The following is a 20,791-nucleotide window of genomic DNA, read 5'->3' as shown; positions in this document are numbered from 1 at the left end:
AAATGTCAATTAATCATGCTAATCAAGATAAAACGAATGACAATGATAAGGATAAGATTGAGCTTATAACAAAATAACTAAACACTCTTAAGTTAGCTCATGAAGCTATCTTAGGGGATCATCGAGAACTTTTGAGGACTCATGATAAGTTACGCTTTGAAAAGCTCAATCTTGAGCAAGAGCATGAGTTCTTAAAAGAAATCAATGATGATCTTCGCAAGAAAAGTTCTTCTTACATTGCCAAGAGTTTACTCTTATCTACTTACATGCCTCAAGTCAAGTCTAGTAACAAGAACAAGAAGGATTCTTCCTCTAGTACTAAGAATAATCAGGCTAAATCCAATATTGTTACTTCTAGTAGTTCTCTTGATTCCACTAATGATTCTGTTAGCCAAGTTACACTTGATCAAGAAAATAGCTTATTGAAGGGAATTATAGAGAAAGGTGTTTACAAGAGCCTTGCCAGGAGTAAGCAATTCGAGGAAATTGTACGCAAGCACGGAAGGCACCAGAAGAATCAAGGTGTTGGTTTTGAACGAAAGTTCAATGCCAATGGAGTTGAGTGGGAAGAAGATCAATAACCCAAGATGAAGTTTGTTCCTCAACAAGAGAAGTATGATCCTACTTCCTTCAAGGGAACACAAGCTCAAGATGATCTTCCACCACAAGACCACAAGCACAAAGGCAAGGACAAGCTTCAAGAAGAGATTTATGCATTTGAAGATGCTCCTAAGGCCTTGGTCAAGTGGGTTCCCAAGACTATGTCAAGTTCTACTTCATCAAGCACGACTACAACTCCAAGGATTCCCATCAAGATGATGTGGATCCCGAAGAAGAAGAACTAGAGAGTTCTTGAGGGTGACTCTGCCAACATTCTTCACTCATATCATTATGGCAATGACAAGTGCAATCAACTTCCACATCTTGCACTAGTTCAAGGAGTCACAAATCCTGATGTTGGTAAGGCAAGGGACAAGGTAACCTAATGCTTCCATGGACATCATCTTGTGTGTGCATCACTCTGTGTCTATGGATATACTTGTTTGTTCCTTATGGGACTAATCCGTGTAGGTATTGAAAGTGCAACTCACTCCAAAGGATAGCTCCAAATGATCTACATCAACATTGAGCATCCACATCTTCAACACCTACATGAAGTCACCATTGACAAAACCCAAGGTTAGTTCATCCCTCTAAGGGGGGATCTCACATCTAGGGGGAGCTTAACTCTAAGAATTGAGTCAAAGCAACTCTAATGGTGTGAACACATCAATGCATTACGGAAAAGTGGTAACCCCACTTGAGCTTAAACGATGAGTATGACCTATGATCAAATGTTCTGATTTGACTCCTAAGTCAATATACTCATATATAGATGACCTAGTCATCGCCAATTGTTTGATAGATGATAGAATTGGTTGTGCATGCTTTGCCACATATTTCATTTGCCATTTTATTGTGTGAGCATGTTGGTTGCATATTTAACTCATTCGAGGACATCCACTTCTTGCTTTGATTGATTGGCTTCTTTTTCCTTTTGCCAAGTGGATGAACAAGAATACCTAAGAACCTTCTCTAGCTATCTTTGCTTTTCTTGTCTCAAATTCTATTCATGCTACATCACAAAATTTGATCAAGTCAGATTCAAACCACTCTGTGTGAGGAGCACTCGGAGTACCCGATTCGTCATGGACTTAAACTTCCAAAACTTCTTTGTGTGTTTCGGTCTGACCGATTCTTCCATTTCGGTCATAACGAGATCACTAAGTCGATCTAGGTTTTCAAACTCGGTGCAACTGATTTGAACTTTTCGTTCGCACCGAGTTGCTCTAACTGTCAACAGTTATGCATCTCGGTGCCACCGAGTTGTTCCACTCGGTCACACCGACAGGGTCGGGTTATATATACTCACGGGCAAATTTTTATGAAAACTTCTCCAAACCTCTTCGCTCTTGCATAGCTCAGTCTGCCTCCTAGGTCTCCGAATCGTCGACTTCGTCACCAGCCGCCTCCAGTCGCTGGTCTCCGCCGCCGTCAACAGAATTCATCCCGCCTTTGCCGCCGTAGTGAGTTCATCGCCAAACTGGGGTATGTACTCGATCACAGTGCTATCCTCGTCCTATTCCTAGCACATTGTGCTCATTACGATTCTTGCCACGATTGAAACGCATCTATCCAGTCAAAACAATCCTTAGATTAGATGAGATTTGAAAATTTAGGGTTAGGTTTCCGCCGAAACCATCTCGGACCCACCGAGTTGAAAAACTCGATTCCACCGATTCAGCTAACGTCATTGCACAAGTGATTCTTGGTCTGACCGAGAATTGCAAATTGGTGTGACCGATTTTAGAACTCAGTGAAACCCTAGCAGTCTCGGTGCCACCAAACTGTGACTCGGTCTGACCGAGATCACTAGTTTAGGTTCCGAAAGCTACTTCGGTATCACCGAGTTTGCAAATCAGTTGATCCAAAATGCTTTCTGTGGAAAATTAGAACTAAGTTTTTGAATCATTCTTTTGCAAAAATCTCTGCATTTTGTGATGCTCATCCATTTTATCTCAACTACAATTATTCACAGGGTCAGCAGTCAGAGCTTGCAGCATGTCAGAACAAAGTGACAGCCAGAACAGAGAAGAAGAGCAGATTCACATGAGTGAGGGAACTAGTCCCTCTAGTTCCTCAGATGATGGCAGGAGGAGCACTCCTAGCAATTTTCCCAAAGCAGCCACAAGAGCCAGAAGGAAGAGAACCTCAGACTCTGAGGATGAGGACTATGTGGCAGCTGAAGATGATGCTACTTCCAAGAAGGTAGTGTTCAAAAAGGAGTATGGCTCAGCAAAGACCACAAAGCCTGGACTGAATAGGAAGGTCCCTGCCAAGAGGACACCTATGCTAAAGGTCAGAGATCAACACAAGAACCTGAGAAACCTGATCGCAAAGAGCCAGCTGCAAAAGGAAATAAGAGGAAGGAAAGGGTCAGAAAGACCATGGCCAGAGTTGTTGGACAACCTTCCATGATGGAAGAGGAGGAGGAAGAAGAGGTTGCTGCACCAGCACCCAAGGCACAAAAGCTGATGGGTGATGCTATAAGGTTAGGGGCTGCATCATCAAAGCCCAAAGAAGCACCCAAAGCTGCCTCCAAGGCCAAGTCTGCACCTAAGAGGAATACCAGGAGCATACCATCTGCTAAGAAGAACAAGGCCCCAGTGCCTGAAGTTGCTGTTGAGGAAGATGATGAAGGACAAGTTCTGAGGAAGCTCAAATCCAAGACTCCAGACCACAACAATGCTCATCCACTGGCTGAGAATATGAAGCTGAGGAAGGATGCAAGCCTCAGGCAGTGGAGATTGTCTGATCCCTATGCAATCAGAAGAAGAACTGCTGTTGATTACAGGTTCTACACTAAGGAATAGCAGGACTTTTATGAGACTGTGCTGTTGGACAAGAAGCCCATAGTCTGTGACATGAGGTGGGTAGACTGGAAATTCCTGAAGGAAAATTAGGATCACTACCCAGGAGTATTTGACAGCTTTAAGGCTTGTGGAGTTGATGAGTTTGTTGGACAAAAGTTCAAAAACTGGAATGATGAGCTAGTTATGCAATTCTACTCCACAGCTCACTTTTATCCTGATGGCAGAATAGTCTGGATGTCTGATGGTACAAGGTACCAATCATCTATTGAGGAATGGGCAAATCGGATCAGTGCCCCAGAAGAGAAAGAAGATGACTTGGATGTCTACTCCAAGAATAGGAAGGATCATAATTCAATGTCACATATGTACAAGGATATCCAAGACAAGGCACTTGAGACTTTCAAGTTTGGGTCTGTCCATTTTCTTCTGTCAGGGCTGCCAACAATCAACTAGATCCTTAGGCACACTCTTTTGCCCAAGTCAGGTGACCACAACATGATTAGAGGGCATGCAATAAATTTGCTACACATATTTGATGTGCCACAGAAATTCAAGGTCATGAGCCTCGTTGTTGAGACTATCAAGAGGACTGCAACAGACCAAAAGGGAAGTTGTGGGTATGCCCCACAAATCCAGGAGTTGATAAATTTCAAGATGGGCATAGGCAAATACCTGTTGGATAAGGAACACTTTGTTCTCTATCCAGATTTTGAGGACAATCAAGTTGTCATCAATGAGAATGAACCATCATCAGTGCAAGCTCAAGAGAAAAAGGAGAAGGCAAATAAGGAGAACGCTGCCAAGATGCCAACTTTAGGGGAGGCATCTGAGTACTTTTTGAAGAGCAAGCAGGACCAGCTTGGTTACTTAATAGCATCAACTCTGAGGATTGAGAAAGGGTTGGCCACCCTAACTCAAAACTAGGAGAGCCTGGAAAGAATCATGGAACAAAAATTCTATGACCTTGATGTGAAAGTAACTGAGATTCAGTCAGTTGTGGAGCAGCTACAGGATGACATGGAGGAGAGGAAGGGCAGGACAACTACTGATGCATTTTCCAGAGTGCCTTGAGCTCAGAGATCAGCCGCAGAGCCTGTGACAGACACCAGAGCCACTTCATCTGCAGCATCTACAGCTCCAGTGCAACCAGCTCTAGCACCAACTCCTTCAGCTCCATCCACATCAACTGAAGTCTTCGTCCAAGGAGCCATCTCTACACCACCAACAGAAGACCAAGCCTGAGAGATGAAATAGTACTATGCATTTTCTAGGAACTTTTTGGTAACTTGTTGCCAAAGGGGGAGAAAAATGTATAGATCATAGGCTTCGAGAGAGAGAGAGAGAGTTTGCTTTTGTTCTCTCTTGTCTTCGTGGTTGAACTCTTTTTTGCTTTTACTTACTTGAGATACTATGCTATTATCTATGAGACATTGATGATCATGTGTTTGATCAGAAGCTACAATTATGCTTGTTAGATGATATTATCCCATTTATCTTTATACGATCATTCACTTTGCTTGGTGATGAGTGCATGTATTCAATCTTTATTATTTTGAGCGCTCCACCAAGATGTATGTGACATGGAAGAGTAACCCATGAGCCTAATTCCTTGTGCATTTGCAGTCCAAAGCAAATCTTAAACTATGCACATATTTAGGGGGAGCTCTTGCTTATCACATACTTCCCAAAGCGACGATGTTTTTCAATCTTATTATCATTTGTCGAAGCTTTGATCTATATGTTGTCATCAATTACCAAAAAGGGCGAGATTGAAAGTGCAACTATCCCTAGGTGGTTTTGGTAATTCCTAACATATAGCTCATTGAGCTAATACTATTCCAAGACAAATATTTCAGGAAAGCTCAATGAATGGAATGGCATGGATGATGAAAGTGGATCCCTCAAAATATTAAGGACAAAAGGATTGGCTCAAGCTCAAAAGCTCAAGACTCTACATTTTATATTTTAGTGATCCAAGATCACATTGAGTCTATAGGAAAAGCCAATACTATCATGGAGGGATGAGGTGTTGCTTGATGAGTTTCTTGCTTCAAGTTCTTAGTGATATGCTCCAAAAACCTAAAGTCAAACTCGGCCCCACCGATTCTATCTATCTGGCGCCACCGAGTTTAGATGTCATAGCCACTGCCACAAACCCTAGGAAAATCGGTCTCACCGATAGGGATCTCGGTTTCATCGAGATGGGATTATAATCTCTCTGTTTCCCTTCGTAACGTTTCGGTCTAACCGAAGTGAGCGATCGGTCCTACCGATATTGCAATGTAAACTCTCTGTATCCTTTTTGTAACATTTCGGTCTCACCGAAATGAGCGAATCGGTCCCACCTAGTTTACCTGACCAACTCTCTGGTTAGCTAATTACCAAAGTCGGTCTCACCGAGTTTGTGTAATCGGTCTAACCGAGATTACGTTATGCCCTAACCCTAACCATATCGGTCCTACCGAGTTGCATGTCGGTCCCACCGAAATCACTAATGGTCACTAGGTTTACTGAATCGGTCCGACCGAGTTTGTTGATTCGGTCCCACCGAGATTGGTAAATTGTGTGTAACGGTTAGATTTTATGTGGAGGCTATAAATACCCCTCCACCTCCTATTCATTCGTGTGAGAGAGCAATCAGAACAAACCTACACTTCCAACTTACCATTTCTGAGAGAGAACTACCTACTCATGTGTTGAGGCCAATATATTCCATTCCAACCATATGAATCTTGATCTCTAGCCTTCCCCAAGTTGCTTTCCACTCAAATCTTCTTTCCACCAGATCCAAATCCTGTGAGAGAGAGTTGAGTGTTGGGGAGACTATCATTTGAAGCACAAGAGCCAGGAGTTCATCATCAACACACCATTTGTTACTTCTTGGAGAGTGGTGTCTCCTAGATTGGCTAGGTGTGACTTGGGAGCCTCCAACAAGATTGTGGAGTTGAACCAAGGATTTTTTAAGGGCAACGAGATCGCCTACTTCGTGAAGATCTACCGCTAGTGAGGCAAGTCCTTCATGGGCGACGACCATGGTGGGATAGACAAGGTTGCTTCTTCGTGGACCCTTCTTGGGTGGAGCCCTCCGTGGACTTGCGCAACCGTTACCCTTCGTGGGTTCAAGTCTCCATCAATGTGGATGTACGATAGCACCACCTATCGGAACCACGGCTCAAAAATAACCGTGTCTCCAAATTGCGTTTGAAATCTCCAAACCCTTCCCTTTACATTCTTGCAAGTTGCATGCTTTAATTTCCGCTGCTCATATACTCTTTGCATGATTGCTTGAATTGTGTGAAGATTGCTTGACTTGTGCTAAGATAGCTAAAATCTGCCAAAGACTAAAATTCGGAAAAGGTTAAGTTTTTAATTGGTCAAGTAGTCTAATCACCCCCCCCCCTCTAGACATACGTCAAGGTCCTACAGTAGCACGTATTGTATGGTTGCCAATAAGGATAAAAAGATGGGTTTTATATCATATTGCTTGAGTTTGTCCCTCTACATCATGTCATCTTGCTTAAGGCATTACTCTGTTCTTATGAACTTAATACTCTAGATGCAGGCAGGAGTCAGCCGATGTGTGGAGTAGTAGTAGTAGATGCAGAATTGTTTCGATCTACTTGTCATGGACGTGATGCCTATATTCCTGATCATTGCCTTAGATATCATCATAAGTTTGCGCTTTTGTTTCAATTGCTCAACTGTAATTTGTTTACCCACCGTATGCTTTATTCAAGAGAGAAGCCTCTAGTGAAACCTATGGCCCCCGGGCCTATTTTCCATCATATATTTTCAGATCTATAATACCAAAAACCCAAAAATACCTTGCTGCAATTTATTTATATTTACTTTATTTTTCCTTTTACTTATCTTTTATATCTATCTCTATTAGATCTCACTCTTGCAAGTGACCGTGAAGGTATTGACAACCCCTTTTTTGCGTTGAGTGCAAGTGTTTGTTAGTTTGTGCAGGTACGTATATCGGGGACTTGCTTATGCCTCCTACTGGATTGATACCTTGGTTCTTAACTAAGGGAAATACTTATCTCTACTTTGCTGCATCACCCTTTCCTCTTCAAGGGAAAAATCAATGCAAGCTCAATATATAGCAAGAGTATCATTGGTGATGATGATGGCTTGGATTTCCCCCTCCCGAAGGGAAGTATCCCCAATGGACTCGCTTCGCCAGAGTGCAAAAGTGCTCCTACCTAGGTTCTACCTCTAGACGGCGGTGCTTCACCCTAAAGTCTTCTCTCGATTTTTTAGGGAAAATTGCTCCATATAGGAGAAGGAGGGCCACGGAGGCCTGCTGGTGGGACCACATGCTCACATGGTGCACCTAGAGGGGGCGCCACCTGAGCTTGTGGCTCACTGGTGGGGACCCTCCCGGTGATTCTTCTTCTGGTATTCTTTGCTAATCCAAAATAAATCTCCATAAATTTTTAGGTCATTTGGAGCAACGGAGAATAGCTATCTCTGATGTAGCTCTTTCCAGGTCCATAATTCCAGTTGCCAAAAAAATTCCCTCTTCATATAAATCTTGCATAATAAGAGAAAAAAGGCATTAGAATTGCATCATAAAGTGAAATATTGACCTAAAACATGATAAATAACAGTAAGAATAGAACAGAAGAGGGAAAATGGACGTATCGACCATCCGCAAGGGAAGCATAGAACAGAAGCGAGAAGAAGCAAGGAGATTGATAATCCCCAAGTGCAAGGAATCATCATAGCAATTCCCAAAGATGGTAGTGATAGGTATGGAATGTTGAGCCCACAAGGAGCTAAAGGTAAGATCAATATTCTTTCAAGTCGTAACTGCCACTGATATGACTTTACGTACACCGATCGTTTGCTTTTATCTAGAAGCGAGAAATAAAACTACATTTTGGGTATAAAGAGGATAGCTTTGCATGATATAGAAGAACTAAAACATAAAAATAGGCACTGCCTAAATAAAGGTAGAATATATTACACTATATTACAAATAGCGAGTGTGGAATAATGATTGTATGGTGTGCGGAATTGTCCTAGGCAATTGTTAACAAGATCGATCATCATTATTGCAACTTTATATGAGGGTGCGGTGACCCAGCATATCATTGCATGGTGTAGTATGCCTATCGTTGATATAATGCCCATAACACACCATCTCATGAACCTTATACCCCAACAAAAACATAGCGGATCCAAACCATCATTATATTACAACCTTTATTCAAACAAAGATCCAATGTTGAAATGATTCAAACTACTAGTACCAAAATGGGGGGGTACCACTATATGCAATCACTTATTTGGTTTAGATCATGTCACACATTATCAAGCTGGATGCTACTACTATTCTACACTACTCATGTTGTTGTTGCTGCTGCTGCTGCTCTGATCCTTCTCCGTCGTTGTCGGCTCCGTAGGCGATGATGTAGTCGACTCCTTCGACTCCACTGGAAAGACATGGCTCTCCATAGAAGTACTCTCCAGCATCATTGGGATCCTCCAGCAGCTCCTCCAAATACTCACAATCTGGAGGGGAAATAGTACAAGGGATGAGTACAGGAGGTACTCAACAAGTTCATAGATATTATGGATGGAGTTTCACTATGATTTATAAAATCTTAAAATTCCAAATAGGTCTCAACAATTATTTTGGAAAATATCTTTAGCACCAAGTTTTACTTATCACATTTAGTTATCAGACTTCACTGGTTGTTAGAATCTCCAATAGACTCCTTTCTTGTCGTTTTAGAAAATCTTTCTAAGATTAGGGAGTGACAAGCCACAAGTCAATACACTCTCCATAGGTATGTTACTTTACATATGAGTGATTAACTTAGCATATGCAAAGGCGTCCAACCTTTCACACATCCATGAGTGTGAGGCCTGCTAAGATTCGAGTCCTTCCACCCTTCTATGCTTACCAATGTGATAGAGGAAAAGGTATCTTTCTATGAGAAGGTGATTGTCATTTCGGAGGAGTCGACATTGAAGATCCGACTACGAATGTGAGGGGATGTCGCGCCTTAGCAATCGCTAACCAACTCTGAGAGGTTGTTCACCACGCCGGAGCACGATCAACCTGACCATGAAGGTCTATTTCCTGCAAGCAAACGAAGAACAAGCAATAAACTGAGATTGCAATCTATATATTGCGAATATAAGATGAAAACTTTATTGATCAGCGTGGGGTTCTATGACGTCTTGGTCTAGTCGTTGTCGGGGAAGCTGATCCACGAACACCTATGGGGACCGGCGGACCGAGCCCCTTTCGGTTCGGCGGGGGGCGGAGATCGCACGAAGAGCGGGTCGAGGCGAAGCACATGAGCAGTTTTACCCAGCTTCGGAGCTCTCCGGAGAGATAATACTCCTACTGTTGCTTGTCTGATTGTATTGAGTTCTTGCTCAGGAGCGCTGAGTGCTACAGTACGCACCAGCTGCTAACGAGACCGAGCGTGAGTGTTTTTCTGGCTTCGAACCCCCCTCTACGTTGCGCATGGGCCTCCTTTTATATGCTCAAGGGGTCTCCGACAGGTGGCAACGTAGACAAGGGCAAAAATGGAAAAGGAATTGCGGTTGGTACAACTACTTGTACAGTGTATCCTACCTAACCCTGACGGCAGGGGACAAAGGCATTAAATGCCCGTCTGCGTCGCCCAAATAGTGCAAAAAGGACCGTCAGGGACGCCACCGTTCGCCACGATGGTAGTCTTGTCAGCGTCGCTTGCCACCGTGCACCGCTGGCTGCACAGCCTCTTGCCACGCGCGTCTGGAAAGGCCTCAGGGCGACACATTGGTGGATGTGCTGGAGCGTGGGTACTGAGTGGTAGCTTGTCGCGGCAAGCGCCTTGCCGCGGATATTGTCTTGTCGCGCCCAGAAGCTTGTCGCTCATCGGGCCTTGCCGGGACACGTGGCGCGTCGCGGCAAGTTCCTTGCGATGCCTTGGTTGGCCTTCCTGGCAAGCTCCTCTTGCCGGGGCCTTGTCTCCTTGGCTTAAATACTTTGTTCTTGAATGGTTCCAAAGGAACCACGGAGGACCTTGGCGGTCACCCGGCAAGCCTTGCCGAGGGTGCTGCAACTGCCCGTGCACAAGTTCGGGATACTAGGGTACCCCTACTCTAGTACACCGACAGGAGCCCCTGGGCCTGGGCCACACATGGCGCCGAGCGCTGTTGGGCCAGGCCCAAAACAGGGCACGGGCACGCGCGGCCTGGGTTACGCCGTATCTTACTCCGTATCCACCGCGCCCTCCCCGAACGGCACGCGTTGAATGCGGCGTCGTGGGAGAGATCGTGGGTGGTTTCTTTATTCGGAATAACGGAACGCCCGCCCCCTCCCTCTTTATAAGCAGGGGAAACAGGGGCAGTTCGCCCATCTCGCTGGTTGCTACTCCAATCTCGGAAATCTCCGCCACTCCCCCCCCTTCTTCTCAAAGCCAAAAGAGAGCAGCGCGCCGCCCCCCATTGCCACCAACACCACCAACGCCGTCGATCTCCCCCACCACCTCCGCCATGGCTCTGAAAGCCGACAAGGGGAAGGGCGTGAAATCGGTCAAGGCGCAGCGGCTCGCGGCGCTGCAAAAGGAGCAGGCCATCTTCCCCCCTCAGCTTGCCACGAAGGAGCTGAGGGAGTACTACTACCTCTTCTGGTCGACGGAGACGCGAGCGCATCCGCGCACGAAGGTACTCCCGGCTGCTGCTTCGGAACTGGCTCCGAACGGATACCCCTTCTTTGCGCTGTTCTTCTATTGCGGGCTCTGCCCGCCCTTCTCTGAATTTTTCTGTGACATCATGAACATCTACGGGTTCCGCCTCCTTGACTTCACCCCCAATGCCGTTCTGACCATGGCAGTTTTCGCACATCTCTGCGAAAACTTTGTCGGAGTCCATCCAAACATAGCTCTTTTTCGCCACTTCTTTATGCCCCGAGTCGAGAGAGGAGAGCCTTTATCCGGCAGAATCGCCTGAATCTCGAGAGTTGGCAAGAAGGAAGCTTATCTGGAGGGAGAGCTCCGCAGCAAGTGGGAGGAATGGAGAGCAGAGTGGTGTTGGATTGTCGAGGAGAAACCGCAGCCATTTACCGCCCTGCGACAAGCCCCAATAGCGCGCGGCAACGATTGGAGCAACGTGGCCCCTGAAGACGATAGGCTGAAGATTGCCGTTACCCGGATCCTTCGCCTCAGGCTTGCCGGGCTCACCGTAGGCGCCGTTGGCGCAGATTTTCTTCGCCGCCGCATCGCCCCCCTGCAGGAGAGGAGGAGACCCGCCTGGGAGTTCCAGAACTCGGCGGATATCATGAGGCTGCGCCCGGGCCTCAACTTCAACTTCACTGTCCTGGAGCTGGACGCGATGCTCCTGGAACTGTTCAAGCGCGATCCTCAACATCCATTAATGTTGCCGAGGGGTGTTGTTCCGTTGTGCAACAACTCCTCGCTCGACCGCATCCGTGCAATGATGCCGTTGTGCGATTCGCATGGAATCGTCCCAACCTGGCAAGAGCCTGCGGACGATGTCGTGCGGGATTTCTTTGACGGCTTGGTAGAAGTGCCGGTACGCTCCAACGAGCAGAAGAGCCTCACCCGCGACACCACCGATGCGGAGATGCAGCGCATCGCCACTAGGCTGCAAGAGGCAGCAGCAGCCGCTGCCGCGGGTGAGTTTGGATTCACCATGGAGGAGGCAGAGGCAGCAGAGGCGGCAAGCCTTGTCAAGCGAGAGGAGTTTGCCAGCGAGGAAGAGCTTGTCGGGCCTGAAGCTGAGTCGAGCGAGCCCGCCGAGGGCGCGAGCGACTCGTTGAAGATCGGCTCCTCCTCCTCCCCACCTTCAGCCAGCTCGCCGCAAGCGGAGCCCCCAGCTCCACCAAGAAGGCGTCTCCGCAAGGCCGGGGACGTAGCGGGGCGGCAGGCGAATCAACAGCCGTCGTGCCGCGCGACACGCTCTACCGCGGCAAGCACTGTTGCCGCGGGAGCGCCTCACACCGCAGTGGCAACTGGAGCGGGGTCTTCCCGGTCCACCGCTACTGCCCCTGCCAAGCGGACAAGGGAGCCTACTCCTCCGCCTCGTCGCACTGGAGGCGAGCCGGACTTCGATCTCTCCGCGCTCAGCTCCGACGAGGAAGAAGAAGAGTAAGATTCTTTGTTGTACTTGTAGTTCTTCAATTCTTGCTGTTTTGCCTTGTATCTGATTTGCTTTACTCCGAACCCATCCCTTTTCAGGACTCTGGCCCAGAGAGCGGCGAAGAGAGCCAAGGTCCCGGTGATTGTCATCGAGGACGAACCCACCGCGACAGGAGGGGTGTGCCCGAGACCACCTTGCCGGAACCGACAACTTTTCACCAAAGCAGCCCCCATCGCAGCCCCCAGCGTAAGTATATAGTTTACTTCCTGCTGTCAGGCGCGCATGGGTGACCTTTCTTTGCTGATATCTAACTGTTGGTTTGTGCAGGAGCAGAGCAGCCTCACCAGGAGAGCCCAGAAGCCGTTCCCGAAGTGCCATCTGCTTCGACTACACCGCCAAGGGAGAATTCCCCGGCAAGGGAGCGTTCTCCGGCAAGGGAGAACTCTCCGGCAAGGGACAGTTGTCCGGCAAGGGACAGCACCAGTGATACTCCGGTGGTTGAGACCACGACTGCAGATCCTAGTACAGGTAATCCTCTTGCTTGAAAACTTCCCTTGGGTTCTTCTTCTTCTGATTTTCTTTTTGGATATTTGCTTGACTTTTCTTTTTTTCCGTTCGTCAGATCCATCTGCCACGGAGCCGATGGAAACCGAGGCCGCCGGCGAGGATGGCGCGCACAGCAATACCGACGACGCCGTTGCCACCGAAGGAGAAGCTGGCGCTGATGATCCCGCCGGCGAAGAGGCCGCCAAAGCTGTCGCCGCAGAAGCTGACGAGGGATCCGGCGATCGCACTGACGGCCCCGAGGCCGCAGGAGCGCCAAGCACTGCGCCGACCGCCAATCCCTCCGCCGCTGCTGCAGCGCCAGGCTCCAAAGAGCCCCAGCCCGGCGCCTATTTGAACGCCGGCGACGGCATCTTCATCAAGCTCCCCTGGGCGTCAAGCTCCAGGGCGCCGGTCGAAGGAGAGATTTTGGATGGAGAGGTGCTCGCCTCCGCTGGGCTGACGCTGGTCGACGCGCCAAGCAGCAGCAGCGATGAGCCTGAGGAGGAGCGGCTGCTTCGGAAACTCTCCGATCCCTGGCAGAGGAGCGGGAGCAGGTTGCCAAGGAGTGAAAAGCTTTCCTCCTCGCGAAGGCTGAAGTTGAAGAGCAACAGCGGCTCGCTGCCGAGAAGCTGTCTGCGCAGGAAGGTGAGTTGGCGCAGCACAAGGTCAACCTTGACAGCCACGAGAAGGAGCTTGCCGCGCGCGAGCAAGCAATTGGCGGGGCTCTCAAGGAAGCAAAGGATGCTGCAGCAGCTGCCGAGGCCACCAAGAAGGAACTGGAGACGAAGATGGCGCAGCTGGAGGCCGATCTCAAGGCGAGCGGCGAGGAGCTTGCTGTGCTCAAGCGTGAGCGCGAGAAGGACGCCACCGCTCATGGCGAGCTGCAGGGTCGTCTCGCTGAGAGGAGCAAAGAGCTTAGCGCCGCCAAGGACTCCAACGCCGATCTTGAGTTGAAGCTGGTTACTTTGACCAAGACGCTAGACGGCGCCAGGGAGCAAGAGGTGGCCTTGAAGGAGAAGATCAAGGCCGACGAGGCGCTGCTGGCGAGTGCTGCTGCCGCCCAGAATGCTTTTGGGGAGACTGCGGAGCACTGGACCGAGGGTCTCACGAATGTTGCCGCCGCCATCGATGGGGAGCTGGCGCAGCTGGGGATGGAGGACCTCGGGTATTCTTCCGACGAGCACCTCCAATCCAGCGCCAAGCTCAGCTTGTTCTTCAAAGGCGTGGCGACGGCCCTCCAGCGACTCCGGGAGAAGATCCCAAAGCAGCTGGCCGACGAGTCGCGCAAGATCTGCGCGGGAGTTCTTCAAAAGGTGCCGATGAAGGTGGCCTTCCGCAACCCAGGCCTCAACCTCACCAACGTCCTCAGGTCCCTGCCGCTGGATGCTGATCTGGAAGCGCTCAAGGCCCTTGTCGCACCCATTGTGGACAAGGTGAGCGAGATCAAGAGGGTTGAGGGCGAGCGCGTAGATTAGGCCGCCCGCTTTCTCTTTTTCTTTGTCGCTGTCGGTCATGTCATGAGAACAATCTATTAGAGCTGCGACAAGCTATCTTGTAATATAACTCTATTTTGGGTAGAGATTGCTGTGTTATTTCCTTTACTTGATTCCTTCCTTTGTATGTTTTTGCCCTACGCTTTTAGGGAACTTGTCGGCCCAGGCACCTTAGCCGTGAGCGCTGAGTGCGGGACATCAGCAGCCTGCTGGCGGTGCCGCTACCGACAAGAAACCTTTTCGCAACTAGTCGCAGCTCACTTAAGTTGTTGAGTGGACTCGAAACAAAGTAAGGGCGCAACTAGCTACGAGTTGGTTCCTCCGCGCACAGGTTTTCCATACAAAGTATGGTCGTTCGAGGAAGATAACTTAAAATTTAAAACTGATTGCTCAAACTTTGGCAACTTAGCTTTTTTGTCGATTGCTTTCCGGTAAGGCGAAACTTCCTTGAACGATGCCTAGTCCACACCATTATCTTCTCCTTTCCCCCGGCAAACTTGTGTGCGAGGGAACCTTCCTTTCCTTTTTGAGAAAAAGAAAGAAGAGAAAATAAAGATATGGAGCCTTACGGCTCGTTATCGCTTACCGGGGGTAGGCGCTGCACAAAGTGTCAGATAATGCATGCAAAAATAAAGTAGACAGCATGATATTGACAAGATGTGCGGAGCACATGAGCTTTACTTGTGCACGGGGTCTGCGCCCGGCTTTGTACAAAGGATTACATGCAACATCGGCAAGACTTGTACAAAAGGTGGTTGCCGGAAAAGATTCCGGCAACCGCGCCCTACGGGTAAAACTTACGAAGATGCTCAATGTTGCCGGAGTTGCTCACCGGAATGCCATCTTCGGTCTCAAGGCGGACAGCGCCAGGCCTAGTGACTCGTTTCACCCGGTAAGGGCCTTCCCACTTCGGCGTCAACTTGTTGGAATTCTTGGCGGACTGAAGGCGCCGAAGAACAAGGTCGCCTTCCTCGAAACTTCTGGCATTAACTTTGCAGCTATGGTAGCGGCGCAAAGCTTGCTGGTATCGAGCAGCTCGTACAGCAGCCTGAAGACGGTCCTCCTCAAGGAGCAGCGCGTCATCTTGTCGCTGCTGCTCTTGCTCAAGCTCATCATAAGCGAGCACTCGAGGTGATCCATATATGAGTTCCGTGTGGAGAACTTCCTCTGCTCCATAGACTAGAGCGAAAGGTGTTTGGCCAGTGGCTCGATTTGGCGTCGTCCTGATCGACCAAAGAACCACCGGCAGCTCCTCAATCCAGTTCCTTCCGCACTTGCGCAGCCTGTCGAAAGTCCTAGTCTTGAGCCCGCGCAGCACTTCAGCATTTGCCCTCTCCGCTTGACCGTTGCTTCTCGGATGAGCAACAGAAGCGAAGCAGACCTTGGCGCCAAGATCTTGGACGTACTGCATGAAGGTGCGGCTCGTGAATTGTGTGCCATTGTCGGTGATGATTCTGTTAGGGATTCCGAAACGGCAAACAATCGACCTGAAGAACTTGACTGCTGACTATGCTGTCACCTTCCTCACTGGTTCAACTTCCGGCCACTTTGTGAACTTGTCGATTGCAACGTACAAGTACTCAAAGCCCCCGATAGCTCGGGGAAAAGGGCCGAGGATATCGAGCCCCCAGACCGAAAATGGCCAGGATAAAGGGATCGTCTGGAGAGCTTGAGCTGGCTGGTGTATCTACTTGGAATGGAACTGGCACACTTCACACTTGGTTACTTGTGCAGTTGCATCCTGGAGGGCTGTCGGCCAAAAGAAACCTTGCCGAAACGCTTTGCCGGCAAGTGCTCTCGCGCCAATGTGGTGACCACATATGCCTCCATGTATCTCTACCAACAGCTTTTGCCCGTCCTCCCGGTGAATACACTTCAATTTCATGCCGTTGAGTCTTCTTCTGTACAGTGTGTCGTCGACAAACTGGTACATACTTGACTGCCGGGCTACTCTTTCCGCTTCTTCTTGCTCTTCGCGAAGTTCTCCTGTCTGAAGGAAACAGACAATCTGCTGTGCCCATGCTGGAGCTTGCGGCTCGACAACAAAGACTAAAGGCACATTTGCTGCTGCGGGAACATCCGCTTCTACGGCGAGAACCTACGGCTCAGCCGGAGCTTGGCGTTCCCTGGCAAGCTTGCCGGAGCAAAAATTGTCGGGAGCGTCTGCTTCAACGAAACAAACCCTAAGGCTTGCCGGAGCAGACTCCTCCTCAGCACCTTTGGTGTTGATCTTGAGGACCTTCTTGGCGGCGGCTTCGGGGAGCTCCGCCGGAAAATAGTCACCAGAAATCAACTTCCTCTTCTTGCTCTGTCCAGTTGATGTCGTTACAGATGGTTGAGTCAGCTTGAGCACAAAGATCCCTGGTTCCACAGGTAACTTAAGTGCGGCGCACTTTGACAGGCCATCGGCAATGTCGTTCTGAGCTCTTGGAACATGTTCCATATGTAGGCCGTCAAAGTGCTCTTCTAGCTTCCTCACTTCATCAACGTAGGCTTCCATCAAAGGACTCTGATAATTCTTGTTCACTTGGCGGACGACAAGTTGTGAGTCACCCCTGACAATGAGCTTCTTGATTCCAAGGTCTACTGCGATCCTGAGACCGGCAAGCAAACCTTCATACTCTGCAGTATTGTTCGTTGCTTGCTCCTTGGGAAAGTGCATCTGGACTACGTACTTGAGGTGCTCTCCGGTGGGTGCAACAAGTAGCACGCCCGCACCAGCGCCTTGCAGCGAGAAAGCACCATCAAAGTACATCAGCCACTCTTTGCTTGCTTCCTTGACAGGGATGCTCGTTTCTGGAACTTCTTCATCTTGTGTTGGCGTCCACTCTGCTATGAACTCTGCCAATGCTCTGCTTTGGATAGTTGAAGTGCTCTCAAACTTCAGGCCAAAGCTTGACAGTTCCAGTGCCCACTCAACAATCCTGCCTATTGCTTCTGGATTTTGCAGTATCCTCTTCAGCGGAAAACGAGTGACGACTGTGATCTCATGTGCTTGGAAGTAATGGCACAGCTTTCTCGAGGCCATGAGAAGGCCGAAAAGCAATTTCTGCACACCAGAATACCTTGACCTAGCTCCCTGCAGAAGGGAACTGACAAAGTAAACTGGGCGCTGCACCATTCTTTTCTGCATCTTCTCATGCGCCTGCGCAGATCCATCTTTGTCGGGACCAAAGCTTGCCGGTGAAGTCTCCTGCTTGTCGCTGGATGCATCTGCCGTGGTCACTGGCTCATCATCCGCCTCCCTCTCTGCTACTAACGCAGCACTAACCACTTGATTGGTTGCCGCTATATATAGCAGCAACTTCTCTTGTGGCTTAGGTGCGACAAGTGTTGGAGTGGAGGACAGGTATCTCTTTAAGTCCTGCAGCGCAGCCTCTGCTTCCGGAGTCCATTTCATTGGACCTGCCTTTTTCAATATTTTGAAAAATGGCAGGGCGCGCTCAGCAGACCTAGAGATAAACCTGCTGAGGGTAGCTACACAACCGGCAAGTCTTCGTACATCCTTGACGCGCTTTGGTGCTTCAATCTGCTCAATGGCCTTGATCTTGTCGGGATTGGCTTCAATTCCCCGTTGAGACACGAAGAACCTGAGAAGCTTGCCGGAGGGGACTCCAAACACGCACTTCTCGGGGTTAAGCTTGAGGTTGATCTTGCGCAGATTTGCAAAGGTTTCGTCTAAATATTGAATCAGAGTCGCCTTGTCCTTGATCTTGACCACTATGTCATCCATGTAGGCTTCCACATTTCTGTGTATTTGCCGCTCAAAAGCATCATGGACTACCCTTGCAAATGTTGAACCAGCATTCTTTATACCGAAAGGCATCCGTACGAAACAGTAAGTGCCACATGGGGTGATGAATGCGGTCTTCTCCTCACCCTCTTCTGCCATGAAGATCTGATGGTATCCTGAGTATGCATCAAGAAATGAAAGCAAGTCACATCCGGTCGTGGAGTCAACAATCTGGTCGATGCGCGGCAAGGGAAATGGATCTTTGGGACAAGCTTTATTGACATCGGTAAAGTCGATACAAAGCCTCCATTTCCCGTTTGTCGTGCGCATGACTACAGGGTTGGCCAACCACGTAGGATGGAGCACTCCTCTGACAAGGCCTGCTGCTTCCAATTTCTTGATTTCTTCTGTGATGAATTCTTGGCGCTCCACTGCCTGTTTCCTGACTATCTGCTTGACGGGCCGCGCATGAGGACAGACGGCAAGATGGTGCTCGATTACTTTCCTGGGAACACCGGGGATGTCAGACGGTTGCCACGCAAATACGTCGACATTCGCCTGCAGGAAAGCAACGAGCGCGCTTTCCTATTTAGGGTCGAGAGTGGCACTGATGGTGAAGGTACCACCAGTGCCATCCTCCTTGGCGGACACCTTCTTGGTCTCAGGTGGAGCTACCATTGTTTTCTTACACTTGCCGGTGGAGCTCGATGGTGCGTCCTCGACGGTAGCGCAGCACTCCGAAGAGGTGTGCTTGCCGGAGTGGGCATCAGAACTCTTGCCGGGCTTGGTCTTCTTCTTCGCCCCGGGAGCTTCAACGGCAAGTGACTCGCGATCCGTTGCGGCTGCTGCTTCCTTCTTGTCGGTGCAGATAAGAGCATCCTTCTTGTCGCTAGGGACAGAGATGACACTTATCGGGCCTGGCATCTTCAGTATGTTGTATGCATAGTGAGAGGCTGCCATGAATTTGGCGAGTGCTGGACGGCCGAGTATTCCATTGTAAGGCAATGGAAAGTCAGCAACGTCAAAAGTGACCCTCTCAGTCCTGAAGTTCAACTCGCTGCCAAATGTCACCGGCAACGTGATCTTTCCCTTCGGCTTGCTCCTTCCCGGATTGATTCCTTGGAATGTGCTGGTCTCTTCGAGCTCTCCATCAGGGATCTGGAGTTTCTGGAGTACCGCGGAGGAGATCAGGTTCAAGCCGGCCCCGCCGTCAACTAGCATCTTAGTGACCTTTAGGTTGCGGATAGTTGGTGAAACCAACATTGGCAAGCACCCGACCGCAGTTATGCGATCAGGGTGGTCCTCAATATCAAAGATGATAGGCGTGCTGGACCATTTCAGAGGCCTGCGTGACTCGACGGGTGGTTCTGCCGCATTAACTTCTCGCACCCACTGCTTGAGCTGGCGGTGTGAAGTATGCAGAGAAGCACCTCCGTCAACGCATAGGACCTCTCTGGCTTTCTGGAACTCCTGCTCATCGGTCTCGTCATCATCCATATCTTCATCGTCATCGTCATCTTCATCCTTGTCGCGGCCGCGGGGAGGTCTGTCTCCTTGCCGCTGCTTGGCCTTGCCGCGGCGCCCTCCCTGGCCGGGGCGTTTCTTGCCGGCTCCTCCAGCACCTTCCTGGGCCTTCTCCTTGCCGCGTCGCTCGTATTCAGCCTTTTGCTGCTCGACAAGCTGCTCGACCTTCTTGCAGCTCTGGTGGTCATGGCCCTTGGTGCGGTGGATCTTGCAGTACTGCTTGTTGGTGCCGTCCTGCTTGTCGGCGACCGCCACAGCCTGGTAGTTGGTGCCCGCGGCAATCTCCTTGCCGGAGCTACCAGCTTTGGCTTTCTTGGCGCCACCTCCGTTGCCGGACTGCTCAATGACTAACACATCTTTGCCTTTCTTCTTCCTATTGTTCCGCCGCCGGTTTTTCTTTGCCGGGGCAGTCTCCTCACTATCAGATCCTCCTGCTCCTATATTCTCTCTGGGGAGTTTCCTCCCTTCCTCAGCATGTGCACACTTGTCGGCCAGGGCATATAGCTCACTGACGTCTCTGATCTTGCACATAGCCATCTCCTTCCGCATCCTGCGGTTTCGCACGTTCTGGTGGAACGCGCTGATTACCGCGGCAGGGTGGACATCTTGGATGTTGTGCTGTACGCGGCTGAATCTCTGAATGTACTTGCGCAGGGGCTCTCGTTCCTTCTGGGCGAGCAGATGAAGGTCACTTTCTTGGCCATGAGGCTTGTGGCCGCCCGTAAAGGCGCCGACAAACTGATGGCATAGGTTTGCCCAGGAGGATATGGAGTTGTCCGGCAAGTGCATGAGCCAGGATCTGACATTGGGATTGAGCACCAGCGGGAAGTAGTTGGCCAGGATCTTGTCGTCCCGTCCCCCGGCAGCTTGCACCGCGATGGTGTAGATGCTGAGGAACTCCGACGGATGCGACTTGCCGTCGTACTTCTCTGGTACATCTGGCTTGAAATTCTTCGTGCTGGGCCACTGGA

This window comes from Triticum aestivum, chromosome 7B (genome assembly GCF_018294505.1).
Source record: "Triticum aestivum cultivar Chinese Spring chromosome 7B, IWGSC CS RefSeq v2.1, whole genome shotgun sequence".
NCBI lineage: Eukaryota > Viridiplantae > Streptophyta > Magnoliopsida > Poales > Poaceae > Triticum > Triticum aestivum.
The sequence above is the reverse complement of the archived record's forward strand: the minus strand, read 5'-3'. Positions refer to the sequence as shown.